This window comes from Gopherus flavomarginatus, chromosome 1 (genome assembly GCF_025201925.1).
Source record: "Gopherus flavomarginatus isolate rGopFla2 chromosome 1, rGopFla2.mat.asm, whole genome shotgun sequence".
Lineage (NCBI taxonomy): Eukaryota > Metazoa > Chordata > Testudines > Testudinidae > Gopherus > Gopherus flavomarginatus.
In genome coordinates, this window is record NC_066617.1 from 17,116,359 (window position 1) to 17,143,421 (window position 27,063).

At 46.3% G+C, this 27,063-nt stretch overlaps 1 long non-coding RNA gene across 1 annotated transcript in view; it reads left to right on the plus strand.

Moving 5' to 3' along the window:
* The first annotated feature begins 240 nt into the window (after positions 1-240).
* LOC127043219 (uncharacterized) overlaps positions 241-27,063 on the plus strand; it is a 39,067-nt gene continuing 12,244 nt past the window's right edge. Inside the window, exons 1-2 of the long non-coding RNA XR_007772183.1 lie at positions 241-443; positions 1,094-1,167. This is a non-coding gene — a long non-coding RNA (uncharacterized LOC127043219). The remainder of the gene's footprint in view (positions 444-1,093; positions 1,168-27,063) is intronic.

The following is a 27,063-nucleotide window of genomic DNA, read 5'->3' on the forward strand; positions in this document are numbered from 1 at the left end:
GGGCCCAGCCCCCCCCAACGGGCTCCGCGCGGCACGAGTCGGGGGCTTAACCCCTCCCCCACACATACCACCTCCCGCTAGGAACTGGCCCCCCAACGGGCTCCGCGCGGCACGGGCCGGGGGTTAATCCCCTCCCCCCCCAAGGGGCTCCGCGCGGCACGGGCTGAGGGCTAACCCCCCTCCACGCGGCACAAGTCGGGGGGGTTAATCTCTGCTCCCCCCCCACCCGCTCCGCGCCGCACGCGGGTTAACCCCCTACCCCACACCGCCCCCTGTCGGGCCCTGCCCTCCCCGGGCTCCGCCACGCACTGGGGCCAGAGGCCTTTAACTGCAGCTACCTCCCTTTAAGGGGAGGGAAGAGCCGAGAGGAGCCGAGACTCAGTGCGCTAGAGCGGGAAGGAGCCCGCAACGCGGGAGGCCTCTAACCCCCGAGGGGAATGGAGGTGACCCCCCCGGGGATCCCCGGCCCTGCAACCCGCGAAGGGAACGGGGGTGTAACCCCCGGGGATCCCCGGCCCTGCAACCCACGAAGGGAACGGGGGTGACCCCCCCGGGGATCCCCGGCCCTGCAACCCGCGAAGGGAAGGGGGGTGCAGCCCCCCCAGGGATCCCCAGCCCTGCAACCCACGAAGGGAGCTGGGGTGCAATCCCCCGATTATCCCTGGCCCTGCAACCCGTGAAGGGAACGGGGGTGCAACCCCCTGGGGATCCCCAGCGCTGCAACCCTGGAGGGGAATTGGGGTGCAACCCTGAGGATCCCTGGCCCTGCAGCGCCCTAGGAGAACGGGTGGATGTAAACCCTGTGGTGGGGAGAATTGTAAACTTCACTGGTTTTCTCACGTCTAGTGGGGAGTGGAGTATTCACGATTCGCTTACTTCAGCCATGCACGCGGCCAGGGCCGGCTTTAGGCAGTGCCGGGCCCAATTCAAACATTTTCAGCCGGGCCCTGGCAGGGATGACTAAAAAAAAAAAATAGTAAAAAAAAAGGCTCATTTCTTCCATGTATTATTTACTTTCCATAGCTATATAAATTATATGTTGCATCGTATATGCTGTTGATTGGTTATTAATGACTGCTGTTTCACATGTGAGGGTTCCCCCACCACTCTTTGGGAGCGTGCACATGTGTGGATACCAGCTGCTCCCTGCCTCCCTCATTGAAGCGGGTGTGCATGGTTACTGCCCTGGGAACTGCAGGGCAGCAGTGGACATGGGGCTGGTTGGAGGCAGGGCAGGGGCTGACTGGAGGTAGGGTCTGGCTGCAGGCAGCGCAAAGGGTGCGGGTCTGGCTGGCTTCATGCAGGGCCGCAGGGGGGGTGCAGCGGGTTGGCAGGGCTGCAGACAGAGGAGTGCAGGACTAGCTGGCTTCAGGCAGGGGGGTGCAGCAGGGGCTGGCTGGAGACAGGGCCGGCGATGCAGACAGTGCAGGGCTGGTGCAGGCAGGGATGTGTGTGGGGCTGGTGCAGGCAGGGATGTGTGTGGGGCTGGCTGGCTTTGGGCAGGGCTGCAGGGGTTGGCTGGAGACAGGGCAGAGGGTTTAGCAGGGGCTGACTGTGGGCACGGGGTGCAGAGCTGGCTGCAGGCGGGGGGGCGGGTCTGGCGAGCAGGGCAGGGGGTGCAGCAGAGGCAGCTGGAGCCCCGGCCCTTTAAATAGCCCCCAAGTCCACTGCTATTTCAGGGCTCTGGGGGCTATTTAAAGGGCCTTGGTCTCCCCTGCTTCTACCCCGCCCTGGACCTTTTAAATAGCCGCGGGAGCCCTGGGGAATGCATGGTGGCGGCGGGGCTCCGGCGGCTATTTAAAGGACCGGGGTGGCAGAGGCAGCTGGAGCCCCGGCTCTTCAAATAGCCCTCGGAGCCCCTCGCCACCCCAGGGCTCTGGGGGCTATTTAAAGGGCCCAGAGCTCCAGCCGGGAGAGCGGGGCTGCAGGGTAGGGCTTGCCACGCTCCGGCCGGAGCTCCAGCTGGGAGAGTGGGGCCGCGGGGCTTGCCGCACTCCGGCCAGAGCTCCAACTGGGCGAGCGGGGCTGTGGGGCAGCCCCGCTCCCATCGGTGCTTTGGTCAGGGGAGCAGGGCCATGGAAGACCCCGGAGCAGACCGCAGCCAGGGTAAGTAAAAAAATTAAAAAGGCGCCTAAGGCGCGGGGCCCTCTTAGGTGTGGGGCCCGATTCCCGGGAATCAGGCGAATCGGCCTAAAGCCGGCCCTGCACGCGGCGGGGGATTGAAAGGCAAACTTCTGTGGGCCTCTTGTGTGAAGCTGGGAGAGTGGGGAATCCTAAGCATGCAGGGAGGCTGAGCGTGCAAACTGCACTGTGTTTTGCATGCTCTTTAGCGAATTATTGGAAAGATTTGTAGCACAGTTTTGAGATCACTGTCTGTCTGAACTACTTCAGTTTCAAAGTATGCTCTTCTTTTTCGGGAGAGAACAGTATCATTCACCCTTCGGACATTAATCTCTTTGTAAAAAAAATCTTTAGTTCATACTAACACATAGGGCTTGAAAAAAATCCAAGTAGGTTTTCCTTGGAAAATGTCATTAACATCTACAGAATTTAAGCTTTCATTTACAAAACAAACACCACACAACTAGCTCTTACCGTGCCCAGATAATCCGGTATGGAGGGTCACTAGTGCTGTGCTGCCTTCCTATGGACTTGTGTCTACACAGGGAAACATACCAACATAATTACACCACTTTTACTACCTGTGTGGGCACTCTTTTCCAGTATCTGTTCCAGTTTAGCTTATACCACTTACAGTGTGACAAATCTGCAGGGAGACAGCTCTAGTGGTACAGTTAGCAACAGGGTGTCTTGGATGTGCTGCCTACCCATTTGAGCAGAGAGCCTTTTGGAGGTGTGTCACTAGCTGGAGCATGGGTTCTACTACCCCAAAAGAGGTCTCTGTATAGTGGGGGAGGTAGTTGATGGTACTATTCCATTAGTGGGGGTTGGCTCCTGCTGCCACCAAGCAGAGGGTTTTGGCTAGAGTGGAGGCTGGTCCTAACACCACTTAGGGTTTACAATTTTGGTTGGATGTATTCCTGGAGGTTCATCACATGGCATAATCTTTAATTAAACAATCTTTAGTTTTTGGAGCCTCCAGGACAACCCTGGCGGGTTGGCAACCCTAACACCATTCCAGCAGAGGGTTTTGCAGGATATGAATGTGGACTCCCCATCTGGAACCACCTCTGCTGGCCTGGTAGGAAGCCTGCCCACCCAAGAGCCCTTTGTATGGTGGGGTAATGTTGGCAGGGGACCTGTTACTGCTGGTCTTCAGGATTAGGGTGACCAGACAGCAAGTATGAAAAATCGGTCCAGAGTGTGGGGGGTAATAGGAGCCTACAGAAGAAAACGACCCAAAAATCAGGACTGTCCCTATAAAATTGGGACATCTGGTCACCCTATTCAGGATGGATGTGGCTTCACTGCTCTTCAGCTGCTTCTTCCTGTTTTAGGACAGGGTGGGGGTTAGTCCAGGAGAAGAGAAACATAAGCCCTTACTTCTCACCCCAGAAGAGGACTGTGTATTTGGGGGCTAACACAAATTGATTGGAGGACTCTCCAGGTGGTAACTGATTTGTTGTGGGGGGTGGTGAGGCAGCAGGAATTGGAAGCCCAGGGTCTTGAGCAGGGGTAGGCAACCTATGGCACACATGCTGAAGGCGGCATGCGAGCTGATTTTCAGTGACACTCACACTGCCCGGGGCCTGGCCACCAGTCCGGGGGGCTCTGCATTTTAATTTAATTTTAAATGAAGCTTCTTAAACATTTTAAAAACCTTATTTACTTTACATACAACAATAGTTTAGTTATATATTATAGACTTATAGAAAAAGACCTTCTAAAAATGTATTACTGGCACGCAAAACCTTAAATCAGAGTGAATAAATGAAGACTCAGCACAGCACTTCTGAAAGGTTGCCAACCCCTGGTCTTGAGGCCCAAGCAGTGGACTGACCATCAGGAGACAGAGGATAAGGGAGTGTAGCTTGGGAGGTGCATGGCTCTGCATGGTTATATTTCAGCCTGATGATAAGGCTTAGTTCTTGATCTAATAGGTATCAGAAACATTTTTTTCAAGCTCTCTATATAGGGAAAATATAGGAATATTTCAGTTAAAAATCATTGCTTAAAATAAGTCTATCTCTGTTGCAAATAATACATTAGATTATTAACATCAAGAGAAAATTTAAAAATATTACTTTTAATCCTTTACATTTGTTCACATTTTACATATGGACTGTGATAGACTAGAGTCAGTTTCAGGTGTTTACAGTAACTTTTTTGCTTTCATGTGGTTTGCGTGGGCTGGTCCCATGCGGCAGTGTTTCTATTGCAAATACTGCAAGAGCGTGTTTAAGTACAAATCTGAAAAAATAAAAATGGTGTTTGGTGTTTCAGTAGGTACTTTAATACCACCTTTGACCATGTCTGCATTGGGGGGGAAGTTTTTATTTTTAACGTGTTAAAATCCTAGTGTAGACAATGGAAGTTGGGGTTTCAGTACCTTAAGTAGTAGAGGTAAACCTCAGGGAGAAACCTAAAGTTTATCTCATCCAGATAACATACTAAAACTATAATTTGCTTGTCTACACTAGGATTATAAGATATTTAAAAAAATCTTTTAAATCTATGTTCCTAGCTAAAGCAAGGCTTGAGAGGTTAGTTTCACTGAGCACTCAGAAAGACTCAGTCCATCCCCAAGTGTTTAACTGCTTTTGTCTGTGTCTACACTAGGAAATTTAGATGATGCTTAAGTTTAGGGTCTGAACCTACAAGCCTTACTGGGTTTGCCAACAGTATGATAAGAGGTGTTGTTTTAGATAACATGTAGGGCTGGTTGAAAATGGAATTCCTGTCCCATGGGAAAGTACAATATTTCAACCTTTTGTTTCATCCCAAACTGAGACAGAGAGTAGAAATCTTGGAGTTTTTCATGAAACAAAATATTCTGAAATATTTCAGCTTTAGGAAAATGTTTGTTTTGATTTGGTCAAAATGTTTCAACTTTATCATTTTGATTTTTATGTTATATTCAATAATACAATGTAAACGTTTAAACAGTTTTGTCAGAACAAAATGTTGTGCTAATTTCCCATAGAAAATTTCAATGAAATCAATATGTTCCAGCAAAACGTTTTGATTTTGTCGAATCAGCATTTTCTGATGGAAAAGCCATCCAGCTCTAACACGTTTTAAAATCCTAGCATAGACTGTGCAAATTGTATTTTAACACATTAGCATGTTGTAGCCTAGGCTTCCCCTTATCACACGGTTCACTTTGACCAGCTAACGCATGTTAAAATATTACTTGTCCTGTTGAATGTGTTTTGAAAATACACTCTTTATACCTGGTGTAGACATGCTTACTGAACTAGTATTCGGTGGAACTTCTTGCTTCAGCAATAGTTGCGGGATTTTAGGGTATGTTTTAGCCCAAATGTGGGATTGGGCTCTTAATTTCATTTCAGATGCATGATGTGACCATAAGGTGCTCAGATACTGTGGTGATCACCCTGGCATAAGAACCTAGATAGAATAGAATATCATGCTGCATATTTTTTTAAGATTTCTTTGATGGGTTATTACAAATCAAACATTTCTTCTGTTACTGGCTTTTTTCCCTCGGTGGCAGTATAAAACTCTATCACCATTTATAAGAGTGCCTCCCTCCAATCCCTTACCACCAGCTATTTTAATTAACAAAATCAAAGTTTGGGCACTCCCACTCCTTGACAATATCTCATAGACTCATAGACTCTAGGACTGGAAGGGACCTCGAGAGGTCATCGAGTCCAGTCCCCTGCCCTCATGGCAGGACCAAATACTGTCTAGACCATCCCTACTAGACATTTATCTAACCTACTCTTAAATGTCTCCAGAGATGGAGATTCCACAACTTCCCTAGGCAATCTATTCCAGTGTTTAACTACCCTGACAGTTAGGAACTTTTTCCTAATGTCCAACCTAAATCTCCCTTGCTGCAGTTTAAGCCCATTGTTTCTTGTTCTATCATTGGAGGCTAAGGTGAACAAGTTTTCTCCCTCCTCCTGATGACACCCTTTTTCTCCAACGTACTTGCCCTAAGCCAAAAAGTGAGTCAGTGCAAGACCCAGGAGTTCTTGCTGCCACTTTTAAGGCAGTCTTGCTGTCATCTCTCTTTTTAAAAGAGCTCTTGTGTGTAAATTTGAAAAATCTATTAAAAAAACAAAAGACCTATAAGGAACATAGATGACATTGTCTAGTTCAGGGAGCACACACAAACCTCTCTGTGCTCCTTATGTCCCACTTAATACAGGACCTACATGGGGTGTAAGGCTTGTTATGGCCCTCTGGACTGGAATGTAGTTCACCCAGTAACTGTTCAGGGAGTCTACTGTCATTGCAGCCTCAAGTCGCTGGATGCCCCAAATAAATCAGTAGGGTTGTGCAGTTGTAACAGACGGCAGAATTTGGCCCACATTGTATGTTCTCTTGACATGTTTCAGACACACCATGTTTTATTAAGATAATAGGCCTGATTCTCCTCTCATATCAGTGTAAAATCAGATGTAACTCCAATATGCTGATGTAAGCGAGAAGAGAATTGTGGGTTCTTTTTCTTTGCCTTCTGATATGAGTCTTTTTGGTACTCAAATCTTCAAGCTTTTCTCCACAAGCAGGAGGCTTAGAAACTTACTTTGGAAGAAAGAAAGCTGAGATTCTCAGTTTGTTCCATAAGGGTGCTGGCTTCAATCTGGTCCCAGGTCAGGGGGACTGGCAATGAAATATGGGGCCTTGACTCCTAGACCCCTTACCCACGACTCTGGGAGCTGGGCTTTAAGACAAACACCAAATATCACAAGAGTTGTGATAAACTTCCTTCCTTCTCCACCACTCCTCTGGGTTTACCCTTCCCACAGGATCAGGATCCCAGAGTTTCCACTTTGCTTTCTCCCCACCAGGTTTCCTCCTCGCTTCACTAGCCCCAGAAAGTGACTGCAGACCACCACAAGACAGCCTTCTTCTGCTTTCACTTCCTGGCTTTATACAAGCCCCCAGCTTCTCCTGCCCAGATGGACTCCCTCTTAAATTAGAGCTTGACAGTCACGCCTAAGTCTCACCCTAGTACACTGCACCTGGGGAGTTAACCCCTTCTGAGCCACCTGAACTCCTTCAAAGGTGAAATGGGGTGAACACTCCATCACAATTAGATGAGATGCGTGCTCTCTATACAGGTTTTGGAGGAGTTTCCACTTGCAGTTTCCCTGAATTTTCCCACCAGGGATGAATTTGTAAAATCTCCCCCTCCTAAAGTCATAGATCTCAAGGTAACTGCAGAGGGCAGAGATAGCTGCGTGGGGACGAGCGCTGTTACACTGCTCCCTGGGATCCTCCTTCTTTTGGGGATGACAGCGCAGCAATACAGTACACTTAGGCTGCTAGGCAGCACAGTGATTTCTAATTCTAGCATTCAAAAACCAGTAGGAGAACACTTCAATCTCCCTGGTCACTCAATAACAGACCTAAAAGTGGCAATTCTTCAACAAAAAAACTTCAAAAACAGACTCCAACATGAAACTGCAGAACTGGAATTAATTTGCAAACTGGACACCATCAAATTAGGCCTGAATAAAGACTGGGAGCGGTTGGGTCATTACAAAACCTAAACCTAATTTTCCCCCACAATAATTTCCCCCTACTGCTACTCACACCTTCTTGTCTATTGTTTGAAATGGGCCACTCTCATTACCACTACAAAAGTGATTTTTCCTCCCTTGGTATCCTACTGTAATTGAATTGTCTCATTAGACTGACCTCACACTCGGTAAGGCAAATCACATCTTTTCATGTGCTTTGTATTTATAGCTGCTACTGTATTTTCACTCCATGCATCTGATGAAGTGGGTTCTAGCCCATGAAAGCTTATGCCCAAATAAATGTGTTAGTCTCTAAGGTGCCACAAGGACTCCTTGTTGTTTCAGTCAGTTCAGGCTCTCTAACAATGGGGTCTGTAGTGTGGCTGGTGAGGCCTGAAACTATTGTGTTATGACTATATTTACAACCTTGAAAAGCACATCAGTGCATGGGATTTCTTTCAGATTCTCTACACACTTGTTCCAACTAATGTTTTTCTCCCACTACATTCTCAGCAGGTCTGCAAGGACTGAGTGTAGAGAACTGGCCTCTTATAAGGGGCACATGCCAGGAAATGCAACTGGTTGGTGCAGTCAGAGTGGTCCCTGACCAAGTTAAAGATTTGGTTTGCTAGAACCTCTTGTGTTGCTTCTCTGCAGAGAAGCTTAGCTGCAGACGGTGAAATAGTGAGAAGCTGAGGACTATGGTAATAAGGACTGAGACAGTGCAGACCTTAGCTGCTGATTGTGGAACCTGGAATAGTGGGTGGGCTTAGTTTCCCATACCCACCACTCAATTGGGAAGACTGCCTGGGATAGCACCAGCCAGTGGGTCTAGTAAGACTTTGTTCCCCTGAAAGGGGAAAACTGTCCGGTGATCTGGATGGAGGGCCAAGCCATGACGAGGAGTCATTGTGACTCCTAGAGAGCAAGATGGACTGTGGTCCAAGGGAAGGGGGCATCACACTGGGCAGAAATGATCCCCAGATGCAGCTATGAGGACATAGGCACAGGAACTAGGGACATGGGGAGGTGCTGCACCACCCCAAGGTTTTATGTGGGGCTCCGCTCCTGGCCTGCACATGGGGTCAGGGCTGCCGACCCCGTACTTGGGCTCTGCTCCTGGCCCCACACACAAGGTCCCAGCCTTGCACTCAGGGCTCCATTTCTGGCCCTTCCATGCAGGGTCCTGGCTGCTGGCCCCACATCTGGGGCTCTGCTGCTGGCCCTGCAGTCGAAACTCCACTACTAGCCCTGTGCCAGCCCCCAGCTGTGGCCCCAGCCTCAGCCCCATTATACCTGTCTGGTCCCCCCCACCACCCCAGACATGACCGTGCTTGAGGGGGGCACAGATGAGGAAAGAGGCCTGGCTTTCAGCACCCCCACTATCAAGGTGGATAAAAAGCAATTATTTAAAAAAATGAAAAAAATCAGATTTTTTTATTTAAATTGGATTTTTTGATAAAATGTTTTTTGAGGAAAGCACCTATCTAAAGATAGTTTTAATTAAGATACATTATAACTCAAAGAGCTCTCATCATGGAATAAGGATTATAAATTCTAATTCTATAGTATGAGACAATATATTCACGTAATGTTTAAGAAAAGTTTTGTAAATGTGTTCCAATAGTTCATAGATTAGGGACCCAATCTGATGGGGTTCCAGGGGCTTCTGTATAGACTATTTAGGTTAATATTTCTATCTACCCAATGGGACTCAGTGCTAAGTCTAGAAGATACCATCAGAGATGCTTAGTTTTGCAGTTCTCAAACTGTGGATTTGTGTCTCCGTAGATAACATGCTTGTTAATAGCAAAAATGTGTTTAAATAAATAATATATAGAGATGAGAAATCAGAGACCTCAACCCTATTGTCCCTCTACAAATTTGTGTACACAGAGTCAATCCTTTACCTCTCTCTAAAAGTGAAAAGTTTCAAAAAGTTCAATGAGTAGAAGATTGTTGGGGGCAGAATAGATCTGGACAAGGAGAAGAAGTCTGGAGATAAATGTGAGAAGAGAGAGACAGGCAGTAGAAACAAAAGTGAAACTGTTTGAGCAGCATATTCCAGAAGTCTTGAGATCTTTCTGAGTGTTGTCTTCATTGATTTGAGATTTACCATTCTATTCTCTCACAAGGAGGGAAAACCTATAATGGAAGCAGGCCATAAAAGAGACCCAGTTTGGGAATAAGAAACATTCAAGAAATATATGTTTGCTTATGATGTTTTAAAGAAAGTCACACCAGTGAACTGGTGGAAGTCACTTAAGCACTTGGATTCAGAGATTGTTGAAGTGATAATCTCACTTTTACCAGCAGTAGCCTTTTCTGCCGGTGTAAAAAGAATATTTTCTTCCTTTGGACTAATTCATTCCAAATTGAGAAACTGTTTCGGACCTGAAAAAGCAGGAAAGTTTTTCTTTCCCAGATTATGAACAAACAGGAAAATGAAGGTGAAGACGACTGAGTTAGCTGCAGAAGCCAATATTTTAAGTTTCTCATGTTGACCTGGTTGACATAGTCATTTTAATTTTTGTGATTTTTTAAAAAATATTTTGTTTAACTATTTGAGTTAAAAACAATTTTAACAAAAACAAACCTGATTTTAAAAAATCTTGAATGTTTAACTAAATTCAAAAATTCATATGCTTGTTTTGTTAAAATATTATATGTTTGCTGTTGAAGAAAAAAATCCAGAATATATAACGTTGTTTTAGTTAAATAAAACAATTTAAATGTCTGTCTGGTGATGTTCTCCTCCTAATACAGCGTGGCAATAAAATCCTCCAAATATTAATGATTAACCTGTTCAATTGGAGATAGTTCACCTCCAAATGATTTCATAAATATCTGCTTCAATTACCTTTGGTAAATGAAATAAGCAAACAGTCATGCATTTTCTGATATAGCTGTAAAACTAATCTGAAAAGTTTTCAAAATAAATCATTTAAAAATGTATAGTTTGTACCTTCTAAAAATGAAACCTACATCTATCTCTGAATTGTGAAGAATATGTATTAAGGTTATAACAACCAACAGGAATGCACTTAAGTAGAAATCCATTAAATTGAGTCTTCATGACTAGTTTGATTTAAATCAAATTCACCCTGCCCACTATTAAAAATTCCAGTGCCACTGTATGAGGAGGTGCACCAGTAGTGAGTAAACCCAATGACACTAATATTCCACACAAAATGTGTCAAGAAAACACTAAGACTGCATGGTTAAACTCCTGGCAGTGAGGAAATGCCAGCATTAAGGTTGCATGTGTAATTTAACTGCTTCCTGCATTATCATACAGTTCCTAAGTATAATCTTAGAAATACATACTTTTTTGTGTGGCATTCCCTAGGGTTTTTTAAAGGAATTCTTTCTTAAGGACTTCAGAACTGTCTGGCTTGCAAAAAAACCTGGCCATAGCATGTATAAATTCCATGATCTGGACTACTTGGCCAGATGCCTCTGTAATGCCAATGTCTCTCCACTGCAACCCTTAAGAGCTATATGGCTCCTAAGCTGCATCAAAGCAGGGCTGTCTCCTGTGTACCTTACTAAGCATGCAGCAGCACTCCTTAACCTTGCTATATGTTAAAACAGCCGCAAAAACTGAGTTTCTTACGTCTCTTTCTCTGATGATTCAGTATTATTAGCAGTTAGATTGCTTTTGCCAAAGAGTATATACATAGCCACGTTACATTTAAGCAATGTTGCTTGGTCAGTTTAGCCCCCAAATTTTGGTTAGGTAACTCTGTTCATCACTAAAGAAAAATAATGAATCTATTTCTAACAAAACAAATAAGCATCCTCCTGCAGTGCTTGTAACTAATACATTGTAACAGGCTGCTAACATAGGAGAACTAGAAAATAGAACTGATTAGAACCATAATTGTAAACCGTGAAAGCAATTATGATGGTGTCCTAGTTTAACTTGTGTTGGGGTGATAAGTGATAAAGAAGTATATATTAGGCCCTCATCCTGCAAAGACACCTTCATGTGCTTAGCTTTACAGGCAGAGTAGGACTACTGACTTAAATGAACATACATATGCATAACTCTAAGCACAAGTTTTTGCAGGACTGGGGCCTTATATGTTAAAAAGCCTCATATGTTAGTAAAGAGTTTTCAAAATATGGGATTTTTGAACCCAATTGACATTTTGAAATACTTGATAAATTTAAATGGCCCCTGGGGTTTCTCACACTCTTCCCTAGTGCTTGCTAATAAATGTTATTGTCGATAAGTCACTTTCCACTTCCTCCTGCAAATCATTAATACATAGTAGTAAATAACCATGATTCCAATACTGACCTCTGGTATGGCTCAATATTTACTTCTCTTTACTCAGACAAGCAGATGTTTGTTATGATTTTGTTTTCTGTCACTCATTAAGGACTTTGCCCTTACTGTATGATAAGTTACTTTACTTAATATTTTTTTGAGGGACTTTATCAAAAGCATATGAAAATCCAAGTAAACTATGTTCACCCAGCTCACTGTTATCCACGGTTTTATTACGTTTCCCCCAGATTATTGTAACAGTGTACAGAGTGCAATTTTCCCTTATGGAAGCTGTGCTTACTTATCCAAATGTGCTGCTACCCTCTTTTGCCCCTCCCCCCTTACACACAGAGACATACACACAGACACACGCAATGATGAGAAGGCAAAGTGCATATCTTGCAACTGTCCTAATTTCGCAGCCAGATGTACTTCCATTCCACATAGATCTCTCTCTGATTCAGGCATTTATGTGGCCATCGTTACTGAGGTAACGGGGCACCTATCCATTTTTAATGCATTTATCCTCACAGCACCTGTAGGTAGGGAAGTGCTACTATCCCTAGTTTACAGATGGAAAGTTGAGGCACAGAGATTAAGTGATTGACCCATGGTCTCAGAGGAAGTTTGTAGCAGAGAGGAAACTGAACGTGCGTCTCAAGTCCCAGGTTAGAGCCCTAAATGTTGGACTATTTTTCCTTTCTCCCCCTCCTGCCACCAAAACTAACTGTACATGATTTTAACCCCTTTGTTACTGGAGACTGCTGCTATTCCTGTGCCTCAACATTCTCTGTAGTTCATCAAATGAAATCCATCAACATGGGAGTGTTTAATCCCTTAATGGTATAAGGGCCAGCAGACAGGACATTAGACAGGGACTTAGGTTCTATTCCTGGGTCAGGCACTGACTTGCTGGATAAGTCACTTCTCTCTGTCCCTTAGTTCCCAATCTGTAAATGGGAACAATAATACTCCATCTCACTTCTTGTGTGTTTAGACTGTGAAGTCCTTAGCACAAGGCTCATTGCTCATTCTGTGTTTACACAGTGCCAATTGGATGATGCCTCCAGGTGCTAGTGCAATACTAGATCAAAGTAATGCCAATCCCCGAAACTAAAATTCTGGCATTTCACCGTGTCCATGTGAATGTATCCCACATAACTTCTGTCTTTCTCCTTTGCTAGTCCTGCTGTGAGCCTCACTTTAGGCCTTTTGTCCTGTGTTTGGATAGGCTGAAAACAATAGACTATTCACTTCTTCGCTTTTATGTATTTATTTCCCCACTCATCCCACTGGTTTAATAATGGCTTGTGGCCACACAACTTTGCACGGATCCTGTTGGATCTCACAAGAAAGTTAGCCAGGGTCAGGGCTTCAGTGAGGGAGTGCCAGAGAAAACCCAGCATGCCATAGGAACCTGTGTGGGTGATTCAGGAGGTGGGGTTCTTCCCCACAATTCCTCCAGGATGGTGGGCATGAAGTTTGAAGTTCCAGCCTCTAGATGCAAGTTCCTTCACTTGTGATCTTTCTCACATGTTCAATTGTTCTTACATGGTCCTGTTTTCAAGAGGGGGCAGCTGTTTGGTCTGGTATTTCTCCCTCCCCTCCCAATTTCCTGCCCTAATCAGTTGGGTAATGCTACTGTGCCCTGTTCAATAGCTTCCCCACTTCCATTCCTAGAAATACAATATGGGGAAAGTCTGTAGTAAATGCATATTTTGTCCCAATCCTGCAACTGCATCCAAATGGGCCGGCCTCTGAACCAGCACAGATCCCATTGGCTCTAGTGGGGGCTCTCTGGAGGCTCAGATTGCAAAGATGTGATTGCAGGATTATAAAAAACTGGGTGAAATCCTGACCCCACTTATCCAATGTCTTACAATTCCCAGGTGACATCCACCCCCCAGACCCTCCACCCCAACACACACAACTTTTGTTATTCTGGGAGCTGGGTTAAGCTTTGTTGAAGCTGGTGGATGTCATTGTAGCCCTTCATTCAGGATAATATAAGAAACAAACAAACTTCTTTGTGGAATAGACAGTTGAAACTACAGGAGCCACAGCCTGGAACACAGGCCATAGAGGGCCAGTCAGAAACTCAGGTATGTAGGTGGAGGGGGTTTTCTGGGCATTGTTTGAGGGAGCTGTGTGTGTGAAGATGCAGCCAGAAACACTGCAAACCCACACAAGGAAGCATCAGACAGACACAGCAGCATTAGTAGTATGACCCTGAGGGAAAAGCAGAGCGCTTTTGGGTTAAATGCTGGCCAGAAGAGGGCTTGAAATTGGAGTGGTGTAACAAGGCCCACGCAGATCCTGATACAAGAAAAGGTAAGAGGTTCCCTTCCTGAGTTTGAAATCAGCTCCTCTATAGCCCCTATCCAGTCCCAGAGCCAGCTAACAGCAATCTGCCAGCCTCAGCAACACTTCAGTGTGCCATCCGCCATGCTACTCAAATTTGGCCTGCCTACCTCTCCATCATGACTGAAAGAGGGAGTGGCTGACCAGTCTGAATGAGTGGCATTGCAACCTGGTGCATGGGGTCACAGTGCCACGACAAAGGGTGCAGCTGGCTAGAAATCTGCTGCCCTGAGCAGCTGCCTAGCTTATAGCTTGATAGAGTTGCATCAGCTGCCCCCACCCATCCTAGCTTCCTCCAACCCACCTCGCTCCCTTCCAGTCCCCCTTACTCTCACTCCCCCTCCACCCTCCTCCAGCCAGCCTCCTTCATTCCAGCCCCAGTCAAATCACCCCTCCAGGCACTTAGTTCCCTTCCTCTTCCCCCCACTTCCTTCATTTGCCTTCCCACAGATCCCCCCTTAGCCTCCTCCTGCTCTTCCCACTCCCCCATTCCCCCAGCTCTGATCTAGAGCACCCTGAGCTCTGCTCCAACCCCCACCCTCAACAGCTCCAAGCCAGCCCACGCAGTTCTCTCCACTCCCTGCCCCATGCAAAGGGGCCACTGCTTTTACCTTGCTCTCTATCTCTAAGGTGGTCACATCTCCTACTTTCAGATACCCTTCTTGAACCCTCAAACATCCCCGTCTTCTCCACACATGCTTATTGGCTGCTTATACCCAAAGCCTTGGGTTGTCCTGTGCCTGAGTGGCCCACCATTCCAGCTGCCCCCGTGCCATGGGGGACCAGCAGGTTCCACTGTCCCCTGGCAATGGCAGCCTCAATGGTTGGGCTCCCATAACCTCATGGGCCCTGGTGCAACTGCACCACTTGCATCATTGTAGTTATGCCACTGTGGAATTGTGAACAAACTGTCTCGGTTAGTATTCAGGGAAACAGGGGTTTGCACATTCTTTGTAAATAAACAAGATGCCATCAAAAATACCTGACTAGATCACCAATTTCTCCCCCTAAAGAAAACAACTCACAAGACCCCAAATTTTGGGAAAGGGGTCACTTTTCATGAAAACATAGTGACGTTTATTTTAAAAAGTTTAACTTTTAAACAAAATTGGAAGTTGGAGTTTAAAAAGCAATTTACATGAGGATTTCTACAGCTTCTGACATTTAGATATTCTAGTTTCCAGCTTTCAAACATAACTACAGCATTCTAGTTATGTTTGAAACTTATATCTTATTTACACGACTGACTTAAAGTTTCCTCAGTGTTTTTTAAAAATAGAATAAAAAACCCAAACCTTAAAAAAAAATTATTTTCTGTTTATTCCTTACGCAATTTCTAAAAAAAAAATTGCAAGTCACATTTTGGAGAAGATGGTAGAAAAACCATATTACCCGTTTAAGTCCCAATTCATCAAAGTACTTAAACATGTGCGTAACATTTCAGTTCTAAGGACAGCAGTAAATCCAGTGCTCAGATTACTTTTTTGGCGTGACCAGGCTATTCTCACTGCAGCATGTGAGTCCTGGCCCCCCCTCCCCCGTCATTTTCATTGGTTTTCTACCTGTCTCTGAATTCAAGTTAAGATGTTCTTCCTGATTTTCAGAACATTCCATGGACTTTGTTTGATATATGCAATGTACTCATTACCACAGTCTCTGGAGCATGTAAAAAAAATACAATTCCTTTTTAAACCAAAAGTCATAGAATATCAGTGTTGGAAGGGACCTCAGGAGGTCATCTAGTCCAACCCCCTGCTCAAAACAGGACCAATCCCCAGACAGATTTCTGCCCTAGATCCCTAAATGGCCCCCTCAAGGATTGAACTCACAACCCTGGATTTAAGCAGGCCAATGTTCAAATCACTGAGCTATCCCCCTAATTGCAATGCCCTCCAAACTACCATCCCCATGAGTTTCAAGCCTTATGCCTTGTCTAAAGTAGCTAGTGTAGCTATACTGACAAATCCTCCTAGTATAGCCAGGCACACCTTATGCTGGAAAAGGTTATTTTGCCAGTATAGCTTATACCAGTTTCCAAAACAAAATAAACGATACCAGCAAAAAGAGATATTATTGCATCTGCACTAGGGCTTATACCAGCGTAATTATGTCAGTTTAAAAAAAAATCATACCCCCAACTGACATAGTTCTTCTGGTATAAATTAAGCCAGGATTTAGCTTCCATCTCAGATCTGGGGGACTACTCTCACTTATAACTCTTTATCTACCAGATACTCTGTCCCTCTCCCTTTACAAGTGACTAGAGCATTTTTGTGATACTGAATATTAACCATTGTTGCTCTTTCATTGGTTTTCTCTTTGAAATGCTACAATACCCGGAACATAGATTCCAATCCAAAAGACTTTGGCCAGGTCTACACTAGGAGCACTAGTGTGCTGTACCAACAATGCACTCCTCCTGTGAATGCAGCTTATACTTGCAAAAGTGTAGTCTCGCCAGTATAACTGTAACTACGCCAGGGACTTTTGCTGGCTCTGTTGGTCAGGGATCACACCTCCTCACATCCCTGACCAACACAGGCATGCAGGCAAAAATTTGTGTTGTAGATTTGACCTTTATTTCCTAAATGGCATTGATTGCTGCTTTGCAAACAGGTAAGATGGAAGCTTTGATTTGTATGTTTTTAATCAGTTGCCCCACTGACATCAGTCTCATTTTTCATCGAATGCAGCCAGAACACGCTATATTTTTTCTGTACCAACATTCTCTCTGCATCTGGAATTTGAATAGTCCTAAAGCCTCACCTTCTACCAGAGTTACTGCACCTCCACCATCCCCCTTTGTTTCGAAAAAGGGTGCATAATCATTGTCGCCAGATCTGTAGATACCCGATACGTGGGCTTAACTCTCTTGGGATTCACCCTAAGCCCTAATTTCCTGAATTAGGATCTCCGCTGTGGAACTGAGCAGGCTATCGTATTCCAGCAGCTGGCAGTCGCTAAAACATCTGCCTGGCCTGCATTGTGCACAGCTTCTAGCGAGTCATTTGAGAATATAAACTGAGTTCCTGCAAGTTGGAACCACCTGCTTCAGATAATTTTTTTGGCATATCATTTTAGTAACTCTCAGTCCAGGATTTTTTTATTGGTGCCAAACCCACAGCAGTAGCTCCTGATTTTAGTAACTTCTGCCCTTAAGTTTAGCTATGCACATAGGGTGATTACTCTGCAGGGGCCCAGCACCAGGCCTATGCACCACTTAAATCCCTTTTTACCCTCAAATAGGACTTGCGTGACACAGAGGTGAGAACTCATACTGGTTCGCTGCACAGGGACAAAATTCACCTTTCTATCTTTTATCTTCAGAGCACAGGCCTACAAATCAGGAGAGCTGGGTTCTGTTCCCACCTCTGCCACTGCCCTGCCTTGGTGTATCAGGTTGGGCAAGAAGTCACTTAAACCTAAATTGTCAGAAGTGGCCTCTAATTTTGGGTGCCTAACTTGAGACTGCTTAAAGAGGCTTTCTGGTCAATGGTGCGGTGTTACTGAAGTCAGTGGGAGCTGCAGGTGCTCGAAACCGCAAAGAAACTCAGGTTCTAGGTGCCAAGTTGGGCACCCAAAATTAGAGGCCTCTTGGGAAAATTTGGCCCTTCACCTCTGTAGATCCACTACCTTATCTGGGAAATGGGCACAAGGATACAAACCCCCCTCTGCACGATGCTTTGAGATCTGAAGCTGAAGAGTGTGGTCTAAGTGGCCTTACTTATTAAATGTGGGGCAGTTCCATTGTATGTAAGAGAGCAGTATAGCTCAGTGGTTTGAGCATTGGCCTGCTAAATCCAGGGTTGTGAGTTCAATCCTTGAGGGGGCCATTTGGGGATTGGTCATGCTTTGAGCAGGGGGTTGGACTAGATGATCTTCTGAGGTCCCTAATAATCTATAATTCTAAATGCAATTATTTCCATGTGTACTGCTATTAAGTACAGGCACATTTTTCCTTTCATTGTAGGGACTAAGTCGCTGCCAAACTTTTGCCACAGTAATTTTGCTGAAGTCTGGTCTCTATGAACACAAAAATTCTCATGTCCTATCTGTCAGTCCATCTAGTTTTTGGAGAAACAAGCATTGGCAAACTGAGGACAACATTAGTAACTTTCCAGGAGCCCCTGATGTGCATAAAACATTGTTCAATGGAGACATGTGACCCATGGAGAGGATAGGTCCCAGCATGCAATACTCCATCTAGCTCAGTGGTCCCCAAACTTTTGTGGGTTGTGCCCCCCTTACCCCTGTAATCAGTGGTCCCCAAACTTTTGAGGGTTGTGCCCCCCCTACCCCTGCCCACCCCACTGCCAGAGCTGAGACTGCACCTTGAAAACTGTGTCCAGTTCTGGTTGCCCCATTTCAAAAAGGATATAGTGAACTGGAAAAGGTTCAGAGGAGAGCAACAGAGATGACTGAGTGTATGGAATGGCTTCATATGAGGTTAGACTAAAAAGTTTAGGGCTTGTCAGCTTAGAAAAGAGATGGTTAAGGGAGGGATATGATAGGTTTATAAAATCATGAATGGTGTGGGAAACAATGAACAGAAAAGAGTTATTCACCCATTCCAATAATACAAAAAGCAGAGGTCACCCAATGACATTAATAGACAACAGGTTTAGTACAAACAAGAGACAGTACTTTTTCACACAATGCATAATTAATCTGTGGGCTTGCCAAGGGATGTTGGGATGGCCAAATGGATAACAGGGTCCAAAAAAGAACTAAGTAAGTTCATGGAGGATAGGTTCATCAATGGCTATTAGCCAAGATAGTCAGGGATGCAACCGCATGCTCAGGGCTAACGTAAACCTCTGACTGCCAGAAGCAGGCAGCAAAGACAGGGATGGATCGCTGCAACTGCCCTGTACAATCCACCTGAAGCTCTAGTACTGCTCACTGTCAGAGACAGGATACTGAGCTAGATGTACCATTGGTCTGACCCAGTGTGGCCATTCCTGTGAGTTGCACTGTATGGACTTCATTGGATTCTCTCTGGTATGCAGGCTGTAGCTGGTTCCAATTCCACCCAGATTGGTGGTGACCAAAGGCTATTACAATCGGATAGTAGTGCACCAAATTCGTTTCACACAGGCCATTGGTACTGACCTACTTGAAACTGGACTCAGGCCAATATTATGGATACCATTGCCAGGTATGAACCACCCTCCACCCCAAAGGTGGCCTTCATTCAGGAAAAGCTAGAAGGATACAGATAGGCCAACGTAGAGAGGCTGTATTGGGCTGTGTGTTCTGTGGATATGGAGTGGATCTCATTCTTTAAGGCCACCTTTCACCAGCACTAACAGTCACATGAAAAACAGAAAAGCGCACTGTACCCCCATTGTCTCTTTCCTACTCTCTCTCATTGCTGGGCTCAAAGTCTTTCTTCCTGCACTTTGCCCACATCTGGAACCCCTTCCTCTTTCATTATCAAGTTCTGAGCATTTCCTTATGCTGGAACCTAGGCCTGTCACTGCATAATTGTCTGCTGTGGGGAATCTCCACCTTCCTTTGCAGCATCTAGTGCTGGCCAGATTGAGTGATCGCTGGTCTGACCTGGTGTAGCATTTTTTGTCTCTAATACTGGAGGCAGAGTCCAAGCCACAATGAGCACCGCCTGATTTTCTGGTCCAGGTGAGCTCTCAGTTAAAAAAAGCTTCTCTTGAGTTGACAGCTGGGTGCAGCTGGTCTAGACTCTGCTCATTATAACTACGGGACTCCTCCGCAGTGTTATGCTGATGGAGCCATTTTCCAGAGTAGAGGCTACTGGGATGGGAAAGGGGAGAAGGCTGCAGCTGCAGAAAATGGCCACAGCCTCCCATCTGCTAAGGGAGCAATACCTGCTCAAGGAGCAGACATTGCTGGCCAGGAAGGGGCCATGGCCAAGGCAGCTAGAGGAAGTGCTGATTCAGCAGCCTCCACTGGTTTGGGTCCTGGGCTGCCTCACTGCTGCACACATCCTCTGGCTCTGTGATGGGGGCATGCTGGGTTCCTTCAGCATTAGTGACCTCGTGGGATGGCTTGGCAGGCACGCTACAGCCTGGGCTAAAGATGCCCCCCTCTGGCCCGCTACCGAGGAGCCCAGTTACATGGGCTAAAAAACTTGGTCCCATGTGTGCAGCTAATAGCTTAATTTTCCTCTTGGAAGTCAAATTTCTACTGGGCATGCTCATTCTCACATGTTCAAATCGTCATGACTCGTTCTTTGAGAGACAACATTCCCCCCTGCCCAGGGGTGAAAGTAACTTAAAGGACTTGCCGGTACTCCAGAGTCCTGCAGGGGGGAGGGGCCTCAACTGGAAGAGGCGTGGCCTCTATCAGAAGAGGTGGGGCCTTTAAATCCCAGGGCTTTTAAATCAGGATTTAAAGAGCTCAGGGATTCAGCTGAAGCTAGGAGCTGGGCCCTTTAAATCACTTCTGGGGCTACCAGCTGCAGAGGTGGCTGGGAGCCCTGGGGTTTGGGCAGGGGTGAAAGTAATTTACATTACTTACCCATATGGTCCAATCGCAAGCAACCCACCTCTCCTACGTACTTCATGGATCCCTCCCATTGCATGACATAGACAGAGAAAATAAAGCTACTATTACTACTACCAGTACTGTCTGTAATAAAACTTTACTATTGGAATAAGCCTGAAAAAATGAAAACTCACTGTCACATTTTTCTCCATGTCCTCCCTCCTCCTCCAGCCAGGCTGCCGACACTAGGCTCTGTGCTTTCTCCCTGCCTGGCACTGAGCAGCAGCTGCAGGGGCTTCCCTCTAGCTTGCAGCAGGGAGACTGACTGAGGGAGGGAGAAGCCTGCCTCCTGCATAAGAACAGTTTAAACTCAGCTGTTCCCTGTGCAGTTCAGTAACATTTCAAAGAGGATTTGCAAGCAGTTTGGACATCACAACCATGATCCTCTGCTGGGAAGAGAATGGGATAGATTTGAACTTGGAAATGGTTCCTGATTTTGATTGTGTTTTTTGTGTATAGGAGATTCCCCTCATCCCAGGGGCAGAAAAGAACTGCCCCTGCCATGGTCACACACACCCTCCCCCTCCTCCCCACCACCAACAACTGGGAGTGAAATTAACACGGATGGCAGAAACGTCTTCTAACCCTGGGAGCTGAACTGCGCAGGGAACAGCTGAGTTTAAACTGTTCTTATGCAGGCAGCAACAGCAGGCCTCTCAGCCAGTGTCCCTACTGCAAGCTAGAGCCTAGAGGAGAACCCCTGCTGGGGACGAGGAGGAATGAAGAGCCTTTCCTGCAGCCTGGCTGGAGAAGGGGAGGGAGGAGACAAGAAACTAATGTGACAGTGAGTTTTCCCCTTCCACCTGCTTTTATTAGCTCTGGATTTAAGCTGTGCAGCCAAATGCCTGTATTTGTTGTGTATATTAGTATTGGAGACAAGATGCCCTCATCCCAGGGGCAGACAAGGACTGCCCCTGCCACGGTCAAACACACCCTCCCCAATCCCCCCAGCTACTGTGAGTGAAATTAACAAGGATGCCAGAAACCACTCCTAACTCCCTCCCTCAGGCAGTCTCCTTTTCTTACCAGTCCTCCATACTGGCCCATACCCGCTTACTTTCACCTCTGGCCCTGCTCTGCCCTGCCCCCCACCCCCATTCTATACATCCTGCTCATTAAAATCTGTTTACAGATTCCAGGCTCTGGTCTGCACTACAGACGTAGATCGGTATCACTGCGTTGCTCAAGTGTATGAAAATCCATATCGCTGAGCGATGTAGTTATATCAACCTAATTCCGCCCCCCCCCGCCCCCATTTAGACAGCTCTATGCTGTTGGCAGAATTTCTCCCACCGACATAGCTGACAGGAGAGCTCTCTGATGTCATCTTAGGGCTTGTCTACATCAGAAAGTTGCAGCGCTGGTGAGGGAGTTACAGCGCTGCAACTTAGGAGGTGTACACATCTGCAGGGCACCACCAGCGCTGCAACTCCCTGTTTGCAGCGCTGGCCGTACTCCCATTTTGTCTCGGGTATAGAGGATCCAGCGCTGGTGATCCAGCGCTGGTAATCAAGTATAGACACTTACCAGCGCTTTTCTTGACCTCCGTGGAATAAGCAGGTATCCCAGCATACCTGAGGAAGCCTCTGGTAATCAAGCTGGTCTCCTTCCCCGGCTTGCTCTCGCGTTCCCCGAACCCCGAGCAAGCAGGTCTCCTTCCCTGCGGTTTGCAGGGTGGTTCCGGGAACGCGAGAGCAAACCGGGGAAGGAGACCAGCTTCGCCGCGGTTTGCTCTCGCGTTCCGCGAACCACCCTGCAAACCGCAGGGAAGGAGACCTGCTTGCTCGGCGGTTCGGGGAACGCGAGAGCAAACCGGGGAAGGAGACCAGCTTCGCCGCCGTTTGCTCTCGCGTTCCCCGAACAAGCAGGTCTCCTTCCCTGCGGTTTGCACGGTGGTTCGCGGAACGCGAGAGCAAACCGCGGCGAAGCTGGTCTCCTTTCCCGGTTTGCTCTCGCGTTCCCCGAACCCGAGCAAGCAGGTCTCCTTCCCTGCGGTTTGCAGGGTGGTTCGCGGAACGCGAGAGCAAACCGCGGCGAAGCTGGTCTCCTTTCCCGGTTTGCTCTCGCGTTCCCCGAACCCGAGCAAGCAGGTCTCCTTCCCTGCGGTTTGCAGGGTGGTTCGCGGAACGCGAGAGCAAACCGCGGCGAAGCTGGTCTCCTTTCCCGGTTTGCTCTCACGTTCCCCGAACCCGAGCAAGCAGGTCTCCTTCCCTGCGGTTTGCAGGGTGGTTCGCGGAACGCGAGAGCAAACCGCGGCGAAGCTGGTCTCCTTTCCCGGTTTGCTCTCGCGTTCCCCGAAACCCCTTGAAGCCGCCCAACAGCGCTGCAGTGTGGCCACATCTAACACCACTTGCAGCGCTGGTTGCTGTAAGTGTGGCCACTCTGCAGCGCTGGCCCTATACAGCTGTACTAATACAGCTGTAACAACCAGCGCTGCAAAATTTTAGATGTAGACATGGCCTTAGAGAGTTTTCATTAAAGTGATATAGTGATGCGGCTGTGCAGAGGAAGATTAGGGGTTTGTGGGGCCAGAACAAGTGGGGGCCCCTCCCCCCCTTCCACCTGAAGTCCCCCCCTCTCCTCCAGCCCTCCTGCCGGGGAGCTGGGTCAGGGCACAGGGGCTTCCCCCACTCACACAGTGCTCCTTCAGGGGAGTGGGGTCAGGGTGCAGGGACTTCCCCTGCTCTCTGGCAGGAGTACCAGGTAGATGGAGATGGAGAGAGAGAGGGGCAAGCCCCCATGCCTGACCCAGCTCCCTGGCAGGAGTGCCAGGTGGAGCAGGGCACCCATTTTTTGGGGGTCTGCCAATTGGCCGGGGCCCCTGGCATGGGCCTGTTGGCTCAGTGACTAATCTGTCACTACAGCTGTGGTGATGCAGCATTTTAAGTGTAGACTTGTCCTAGGGAATGACCATGGTGTGCTGCATGCATTCTCCTGATTTCAGGTTCGCTGAGTGCCAGTCCAGTCCCTTGCATAGAATACAGCCTCAAGGCTGCTCTGTCTTATGTCTAGCTGTCCATGGGCCATGCTGGCAGCTAGGAATTGGATGAAGGTCACAACTAAGGCTGGGCAAATAACTGATTTTTTTTTTCAATTTGGTGATCCTACCAAAAGCCTGAAAAAATCACTTAGGATCAACCTGAAACAAAATGTTTCAGTTTCATTTTGGGGCTTTAAAAATGTGTTTAATTTTCTTTTTAAATAAAATGTAGGTAAATTCTGAAAGAAAAAACATCTTTCCAAAATGAAAAGTTGAAGCATCTTGTTTCTGCATTTCTGAAACAACTGTTCTGATATTTTTGAAATTCTTTTTCCCCCCCCAAAACTATTTGCCAAATTTGACCTGAATTTGCAAATAGTTTGGGTCCACTTGAATCCGCATCTTTTGGCTATCAATCTATTTGCACAACAAATTTCACCCACTTCTAGTCAGAATTCCATTCCCCTGGCCACACGCACCAACCCTGCTCTATATCAATGGCTTCAAAAGGGGCGTCTCCAGGAAGCCGGCTAAGCTAGCTGTAAGGATACTTTGACCTGCTCCTAGACCAGCCCTACTGGGTGTAGAATTTAGCCCCATGTTTGCAGCTCTGTAGCCATACATGAGCTAACTCTAGTCTACAGGAATATAAAATGGTCAGAATGCTGTTGATTTTTGAATAGGAAGCATGGTGGAGGTTCATGTGAATGAGAGTATTTCCTCTAACTTAAGCTAACAAAAGTCACCATCTAGCAGACCAGAGACCAAGGAGCAAAGGTGAATGTTGTGGGGAGCTGATAATTTGTAAAGACAGGAGATTTGAATAGAAACTGTTATGCAGCCTTCATTGCTGCAGTCACTGCTAGTGGAGCAATGCCAAGTTTTTTGTCTGACACTTCCCCCCCCCCAATTTTTTTTTTTTTCAGATTTAGATTGACTAGAACATTTCGAGAATTCATGTTGATTTCACCAAATTGTTTTGGTAGAAAAAACCTAGAACAATGCCAGAAAAACAAAACAAAACCCTAAATGTTTTGTTTTGGCTTCCTTTACATGAAACATTTTGAGTTTTTTCAGTTTACTTCAATTTAAAATGTTATTTCTTAAAAAACAACTACTCAGTGTTTCATTTGATACAAACCACATTTTTTAACTTTTTGTCTTGCTGAAATTTTCAAAAAAGTTTTCAGGTTGACACCCCTCCCCAGTTTTTCAAAATGTCCAACAAAACAAAAATTTCACTATTTGCACAGCTCTCACCATGAGTCTGGCCACTCAGATTTCCAGACACACAATTACACCCCATCCAAAAAAACCCCCAACCACCCCTCCTCACCCTCCATAAACAAAATATTGAGTGAAAGATCAACACTGAAACAACGCTAGTGCTCTGAGGACAATAATGGCATTTCAAACAAAAGCTACTGGTCTAAGCCTGATTCTCTTCTCACTTGTAGTGGTGTGAAGCAAGAGTAAAGTCAATAGAATCACAGGGATGCAACACTGGTGCAACTGATGTCAGACTCCAGCCCTCTATCTTCAGCCCACTGTTTGGTTTGTAACCCTTCTACCAGGTGGAGCCAGCGGCAACAAGGGCCGGATTCAGTATCTAGGGGTTCATTTTCAGCAATACAACACAAAACAAGCTCGAGCCCTCACCCAGTGACCTGGGACAATTATACACCACCCTCTGGGTGCCTCTAAGAGGCAAAACTTTCCCACTTACAAGCACAGAGTCTGAGTGTAGCAAAAATGTTTAATAAAAGGAGGGAATTAACTCAGCATCAGTTTGGAAAAACATCACAACTAGGACTCATAAACAGAAACCATGAGCAAAAGACTCACCCCCAAGTAAGTTGGACAGTGTCCTTTTCCCCTCAGGGTATTAAGTCCAGCAACTCAAAAGTCCCTTTAATGTGTCCGTCCCATCTCTGCATCCCACTCACAGTTGCTGTCCTTGGCCACTGCAGCCCCAAAGTTCAGAGGTTCATCATCAGAGTTCATCTCCCACCCTGTGTGGAGGGGCAAGGGTAAGGAGACACCTTGCACACTCCACTGCTTGGGAACTCACCCAACAGCTGATTGCCGTGCCTCTGCGGGGCTCTGTTCTGGCTCTCTCCACCAGTGGCTGGCCACTCACCAAGACACCTTCAGGCTCCCTCACACACATACTCAACACAGCCCTCAGTGATTTCAGCTATTAGTGGGAGAGCCTCACTGCTGGTGTACACTGGGTAGTCTCTTACAATAAAGATATCAAAGTAGGTCTAATATATAGACCTAAGTTCAGTGATTTCTGGTCTATAGTATGTAATAAGATTTTCAATTGACTCTAAATTAGCTCTTTTACAGAGAAAGAAAGAATCAAACTCTGTCTAAAACCCTTAAACAGGACCTACACCAAAGGCTCACATGTTTATCACCTTCTTCTCTTAAGTCATTGAGCTTTGGAACCCATGTGCCCTGCCTAACAAGTGCCATTCAGTTGATGATGAGTCCCTCCATTGGGGTATGCCAGGTAGAGTTCTGCTGCCCTTGTTTCACACAACCCTTTATTACTCCTCCCCCAAAAACAAGGAGACTGGGGATCCAACACCAGCCACAAATGATCATTTGGGCAACTAATCCCATCACGCTGAGCACCTAGGCAGAGGAGGGGTGTGCATGCAAACGAGAACAGCTTCTGAAGCCTTTTTCCACAGTTCACCACTTGATGTCAGGGGAGAGCTCATTCATACCCTGCTTACAGGTTTATATATTACAGCTGTTGGGGCCAAATCTTGTTTATCTCATTATCTAGATCTTTAGATATACTTGTATGGCTCCATTATGAAAATATCTGAACACCTCACAACCTTATTAATGGATTTATTCTCACAACACCACTGTGAGATTGGGCGGTGCTACTGTCCCCATTTTACAGATGGGGAACTTGGGTACCGAGGCTTAGATATAGTTGACACACAGTTTTTGTACAGATGCAACTATGTCAGCTAGGAGTGTGACTATACCAGTGTAAGTGTTTCTTGTGACTTAATCCCCTCTCATATGGTACAGTTAAAGCAATGTAACTTTTGTGGTTAGACACGGCCTAACTGACTTGCCCAAGTCACAGGAGTCTGTGGCTGAGCAAAGAACCTAAGTTAGTGCCCTAACAACTGGGCCATCTTTCCCTTCTGAGTAGCACTTACTTGTGAATGAATTCCATTGAAGATAATGGGCTAGATTCTCAGCTAGTGTAAATCAGTATCATATATTGATGTCAATGGAACTTTTCTAATTTACTCCAGCTGAAGATG